We start from the raw sequence: 6,127 nt of genomic DNA, 5'->3' as shown, positions 1-6,127 counted from the left end.
TGTAATTTAATTATTGTTGACATTGTGAAATAGATAAAAAGAAAGAATAGATATTTTTTGCCAGGCTTTAGACGATTCTTTTTTCGAAAACGTGTAAATCCATAAGACACACAGAAATTTGATTTCTTCTTCAACTTCTCTTGTTTCAACCTCCATTTCTACTTTTGTTGATTCAAATTGAAGCAAGACACTGTTTTACCACTGCGTAGTCCAGATAGTAATATCATTTCGTTTGGCAGACGCTACAAAAAATCGATAAATAGTTATATAAATTTTAAACCACCCACAATATTGATATGTATTTCAGTAATAGCAACATTACTATATAGTAGTATATGCGATAAATACTTTAATCATTAATAAGATGTTTTTGTAAATAAAAAATGATAAAAAAAAATTAAATCTTATCAACACATTTCCGCGGGGTATCAAAATTTCGCAAAATCAGAAATTCACTTGTTTTTGCAATACATTTGGGCGTTCCATTTCACCCAGCAAAGGATTTAATTTGGACGCATTTTCACAACCATCTTGATTATATATCATTAGTTCTATATTCAGATGATCAATTGCATAAAAAATGAGACAATCTCCAGAGTTCAGATTTAGATCTTTAACAATCTGGCCATCCTTCCCTTATGACCAATTTCCCTTCATCAACTGATATGCTTAACCTTTTCTTATACGATCCATTATAGTGAATGACAACGTGACCAGTGTGGATCGACCTTGCTTATATGCAGATATACATTTCTTTTTCAGAGTCTGTTACCGAAACAATGTTCAAGTATTGATAATTAGTTTAATAGAAACAACAAATTAATTTTTGTTTAATATGAATTACCAAGAATGTAAGAAATGTAATGTTGAATAACCAATATAGTACTTTAATAATTACATAATAAAGAATGTATTAAAAGATTGATGTAATAGTGTAGAAATACCATACCAGTTCAGTTTGATTTTGATCATCAATAAACGCCATGTATGGAGGAAATCTTCTATAATGAGCCATTTGAAACATTCTTCGCTGAATCTCAATAACATTAGTCCAATTATCAGTTATGTTAAACCAATTTTTGGGAATCATGCTTATTGAGTAAATAACCAACTCATAATTCCCTTTATCAATACTAGTAAAGCATAGAATATCAGTTTCTCTAATTTTAAGATCATTAATAATCTTGGTCCAACCAGCACTTAGCATTAAAGTATGATCAGAAAATCTGAAACCGACTTTTGCATTATATCCATCCAGTGTGTGGATCCAAACATTATGTGTAGGTATTGACTCATCATAATATAATTTGAACCACTTTAATGGCATAGGCCGTAATAATATTTTTTTTTTAATATTAATAGTTTTTATTAATAAATTATATTTAAAATCAAAATTATAATCTAATAACAAATAAGAATTGCAATACCACTTCGTGATGAACTGCACTGGAAATTACATGTACGAACGAAGGTGGAGGTTTCTTCGGTTCCAGTACCGACATTATATCTGTTGTATATTTAAACGAAGAAACAGTAGCATAGTTAATTCCTTATCGATTTTAAAAATAAATAAAAATTTTATATAATACGTAACTGATAACATGCAGTCAATTAAAAGATACTACAAACAGTACATGTATGATTCCCTTTACGAATACTTGATAATCGAATTAGAGTTGCATATTAACTAAACTTAATAACAAAGAAAAGAATACAATTGATACCTGTAGAGTATGATCTTAATATATATACATGTTAATTAATCGAAATCAGTAAATTAAAATATGGAATAACATATGAAACTTACATTTTTTTTTTTTTTTTTTTGTAACTGGTCTGAGTTGAGAACTGTTCTGTAAACTGTGTATACAATCGATAAAACCCTACTACTGTGAATGAATGTAGTTACTGTTGAACAATTAATTGACAATGTCAATATATATTTTGTATTTTGAACATGAAACTTAAAAGGACCTTAATATAATAGTAAAAGAAAAACAAATTGAAGTTGTATCATCAAGATATAGGTATTAAAAATCACTTTGAATGTAAGAATTTTAACGCTTAAATTGTAGTCAACATGCATATTCATTTAACTAATAACTTACAACAATATAGAAGACATACTTCAAACACAGCTCATTATTACAATTTAATGAAGTAAATAAATATAGTAATACAGAATTTTACAACTAAAATAACTCTTGTGCATTGAATAACAATATTATTTTAAAGGCATTTCATTTAACAACTCGTTACAGAATTTTCAAGAATTAGACCAAATGGGTTATATGGTGAAAATGGGCAAGAAAATTAAACTGAATCGTCACCCAATCTGTCTAACTGCCTAATAAATACCCAAACATTTTTTTCAGTAACATATTGTAATATCCATGATCAATTAAAAAGTTGTTTGTGAAAAAAATTACGTATCTAAAAACCTATTTATCAACTCCTGTTAAATGGTACTTCACATATAAACAATTTGTGGATCAAAGGTGGATCAATCTGAAGCCACAACAGTTATGCCAAATATTGTTGTAGGCTTTAAAAACTTCCACATCAGTACCTTTGTTAGAGATATAGCTATGGGCGTATATCATTTTAAGGTTGTATATAAGCCACGACAGTTAGCATAAGCTACAGCAGTTATCGTGTTGAAGATATAAGGGATATAGGGGACGAAACAGCAAAAAATAGAATAAAATAAAATATTATTTACATATTTACATTAGCCATACCTAATGGGGAGTTTAAATGGACATCCTAAACCAATACATATAAAACTAAAAGGAAACTTAGTAATCTTCAACTCATCTGTGATAGTGCAATAAATGTTTTCTTGATCTCTAGATAGTTGCAAAAGTCAACTTAGTCATTTTCAACTCATATCTAATCAAGAAAACTTTACAATCTAAATTTCTTCAACTTTGGCCATAGAGATACAACCATACCTTATTGACAGCAACCATACCACAACCCAATTTGACACGCATACGACTTCCTAGAGGTTGAGACTTTTGTCCCTGATCCCCAAATTATCCAAACCAACCCATATGAGCATCAACTTTGTATGGCCCAAACTCAAATTGTGAACACGTTTTAACAAATGAATCATATTTCTTCCCATATAGGTATCAACTAACACCATATAATGATTCAATAAATTGTAAGTTTGAACCTGAAAAGTCATAATCAATTCATTGAACCGCCAGACAAATACAGCTACCGTCCATCAATGTTCCTTGCACAAAATCATATAAATAACAACTGTAGTAAAAGAAATCCCAATCAATGTTCTTACTCACCTCTTGCAACCTCTGACTACATTCCCCATAAGACATAAGTTGACTTTCATCCTGACTATCAAAATTCAACAGTCTTTTGCAATTGTCTACGGAGACATCAACAATCTTTAGCAACATTCTAGTATTTAATTGAGTAGTATAGGTAGTAAAACACATGAACAAATTCAAACTGATCATCATTTAAAAATTTATAATCGAACACACCCTTAACAAAGCTCATATTAATATATATGTATTATGTTTCACTGAAGTTTCCTTTCACTATTGGTGAAAGTCTATATAAGTTATTTGTTTTTTCGTCAAAAAAAAAAAAAAAAAAAAAAAAAAAAAAAAAAAAGCTCATAAACAATAAATGTTCCAAAAGAAAGGAATGCTGATGTCTAAATTGGTGCATAACTCTAGAGTAAATATTGGTAATTAATAAAGATAATTGATAATTGATAATCTGTAAATAAAACCCTAAATATTAATAAGATGTTCAATATTTTGCTTAGTAAAATTCAGAAATATAACTCACATCAATATATTATGAAGTGCTTGAATTTCCGATTTCCCATTCAATATGCAAAACATGTTCCTGCATAAATGCCACATACATACAGATTATTATAGCATAGATTATTATAGCATATGTTGTCATATATGTAAATCCTTAGATCACCATGTTCCAAATATCTGCAAACATGTTCCTGCATAAATACAGTAGTTATTCTTTGTTCTAACTCGAAGACTGTTCATTGAAATTGATTGAAAGTTGACGTACATGATAAAATGAGTGTTTGTTTAAGTCAATGATAAAAAAGTTACAGGTATATCTAAAGTAAAAAGTTTATCCCTATACGTACCATTTATAGACAGATCTCATCACGGCCTATGTGGTCGCTTCCGTCAAACCATATCTTTCGATCTTTATTTGACGGGGTCACGACAGGTGTAATTGCTACAAGTTGCTGAAAAGAAAACATTTAAAGAACAAATCTACTGTATCCAAATCCTGTAATAATACGCAAAACAACTTTACTATACATACATAAACAACTTTCACAATAATATGCAAGCCTCAGGTAGTGAAAATTAAAGGGGCTTTTATCAGTTGGAAGTAAACCAATATTCCACACAATTACATAGGTTGCGCAAAGTGCAAGCCACGGTTACATAAGTGATGAAATATATAGATGAGCAGTAAACAGACACACACACACACACACGGAATATACGGTAACTTGCAAGGTAGTTAATTTTAACAATGGACTTTAACAAAAGAAACCTGAAATCATATAAATGGACTTTGACAGCAGTTCTTACCATTATTTTTACCTTTATTCAAATACAAAGTATGAAAAACAACAGTTGCAAATAATTAAATACTTAAAGAAGAGACCCTTAGTAAAAATGATACTCCTATATCTATAAGCACACAAGAAAACATATAGAGATGCAAAACAAACAATGATCCTACTGATAAAAACAATACATATAAAATATCTTTAACCATTATAATCAGACTATCTTAAACATTCAAGTTTAAGAATCAAACATAGGAAAAAAAGGAATCAAACCTTATAAATTCATGGAGATTTGTAAATAAACAATATGAAATTGAAATTAGCGTATTACAACAACTAAATCAGATATAATCAACACGATGAAACTAAAACCTGCAAAAACCAATCAATCCAACGACTTCCGATGCTGTTGCACTCCTTTGAATGCCAGCCGGATTCCGGTGAGGCTGATTTCTGAACGACCCTCAAAACCTAATATTCACACCAATTGTACAATCGATTTTTAATAACATGGAAGAATGATTTCGCTATAAAATTTATACCATCATGTTCGCCCCAACAATATAAGTTGTGATTGATTAACCCAGCCATATAATGAGTTTCAATACAGGCAATCAGTTTGACAAAAATCCATTTTTTTGGGGATATTGAGATATGCAAACCACGTAAACACAATTGTCAATAGGTAGTGAAATTCCAATTTCGTAAATGCTTAATTTATTCCCACATATACAAGATTGTTTGGGAAAAATTTACATTAACAAACAGACATTATCATTATGATTATGATAATTTCTGGTTTTAAAGTTCATTATCATTATGATCTGGAACATGGCGTATTACAATTTACATCCGATGAAGATTTATAAAACATAAAATCGAATACAATAATAATAATAATTTTGAAAACAACATAATTTGATTTATAAATTAAGTGAATCATTCATGACTTACGGCACCTAAACATGTAGACAAATTATAAATAAATAATATACAAATGGAGTCAATTTATGTGTGGTAGTTAAACATTTTAAATTAGGATGAACACTTAGATAACAACAATAGAAACCTAATGAAAATAGATTAAACTGAAAAATCAAACCTGCAATCAAGTAATTAGACAACTGCACAAAAGAAAGTTTGAGTCAATTTTGCATAATCAATAACGATTTGAGATCATATGCAACGGTATTCCGGCAAACCTAATTTATCGATTGAAATTGACGAATTTCTGAGTTTCAAGGTTTGATTTTTTTCATCTTCGATGTGATTGATTGATGAATTCAGGGTTCATTCTATCGAATAATGAAAAATCGTTGATCTTTAACATTTGAATTAATTTGTGAATGAATGAAAGGATTGGTGAATGACGAATTATTGATCGGTGTTTCATTGATTCATCTTTTTTTATGGGAGATATACTTCCACACTCAATTTGATAAATTCACCATCATTTCACGCTTGTTTCCAAAAATGTCCTTCAAAAAATTCAAATAAGAAAATTGTGTAAGGCATAATTTAAGGGCAGTATAG

At 29.4% G+C, this 6,127-nt stretch overlaps 1 long non-coding RNA gene across 1 annotated transcript; it reads right to left on the bottom strand.

Annotated features, from left to right (window-relative positions):
• Nucleotides 1-627: 627 nt before the first annotated feature.
• On the bottom strand, nt 628-1,787 carry LOC139843760 (uncharacterized). The gene is made up of 3 exons (XR_011757698.1): nt 1,428-1,787; nt 950-1,030; nt 628-765 (listed from the first exon to the last, which is right to left on the bottom strand). It is a non-coding gene; the product is annotated as an uncharacterized lncRNA (long non-coding RNA).
• Nucleotides 1,788-6,127: the final 4,340 nt, after the last annotated feature.

Source organism: Rutidosis leptorrhynchoides, chromosome 4 (assembly GCF_046630445.1).
Source record: "Rutidosis leptorrhynchoides isolate AG116_Rl617_1_P2 chromosome 4, CSIRO_AGI_Rlap_v1, whole genome shotgun sequence".
NCBI classification, from domain to species: Eukaryota; Viridiplantae; Streptophyta; class Magnoliopsida; order Asterales; family Asteraceae; genus Rutidosis; species Rutidosis leptorrhynchoides.
Note: the sequence above shows the minus strand (reverse complement) of the source record. Positions and strands in the feature narration are given on the sequence as shown.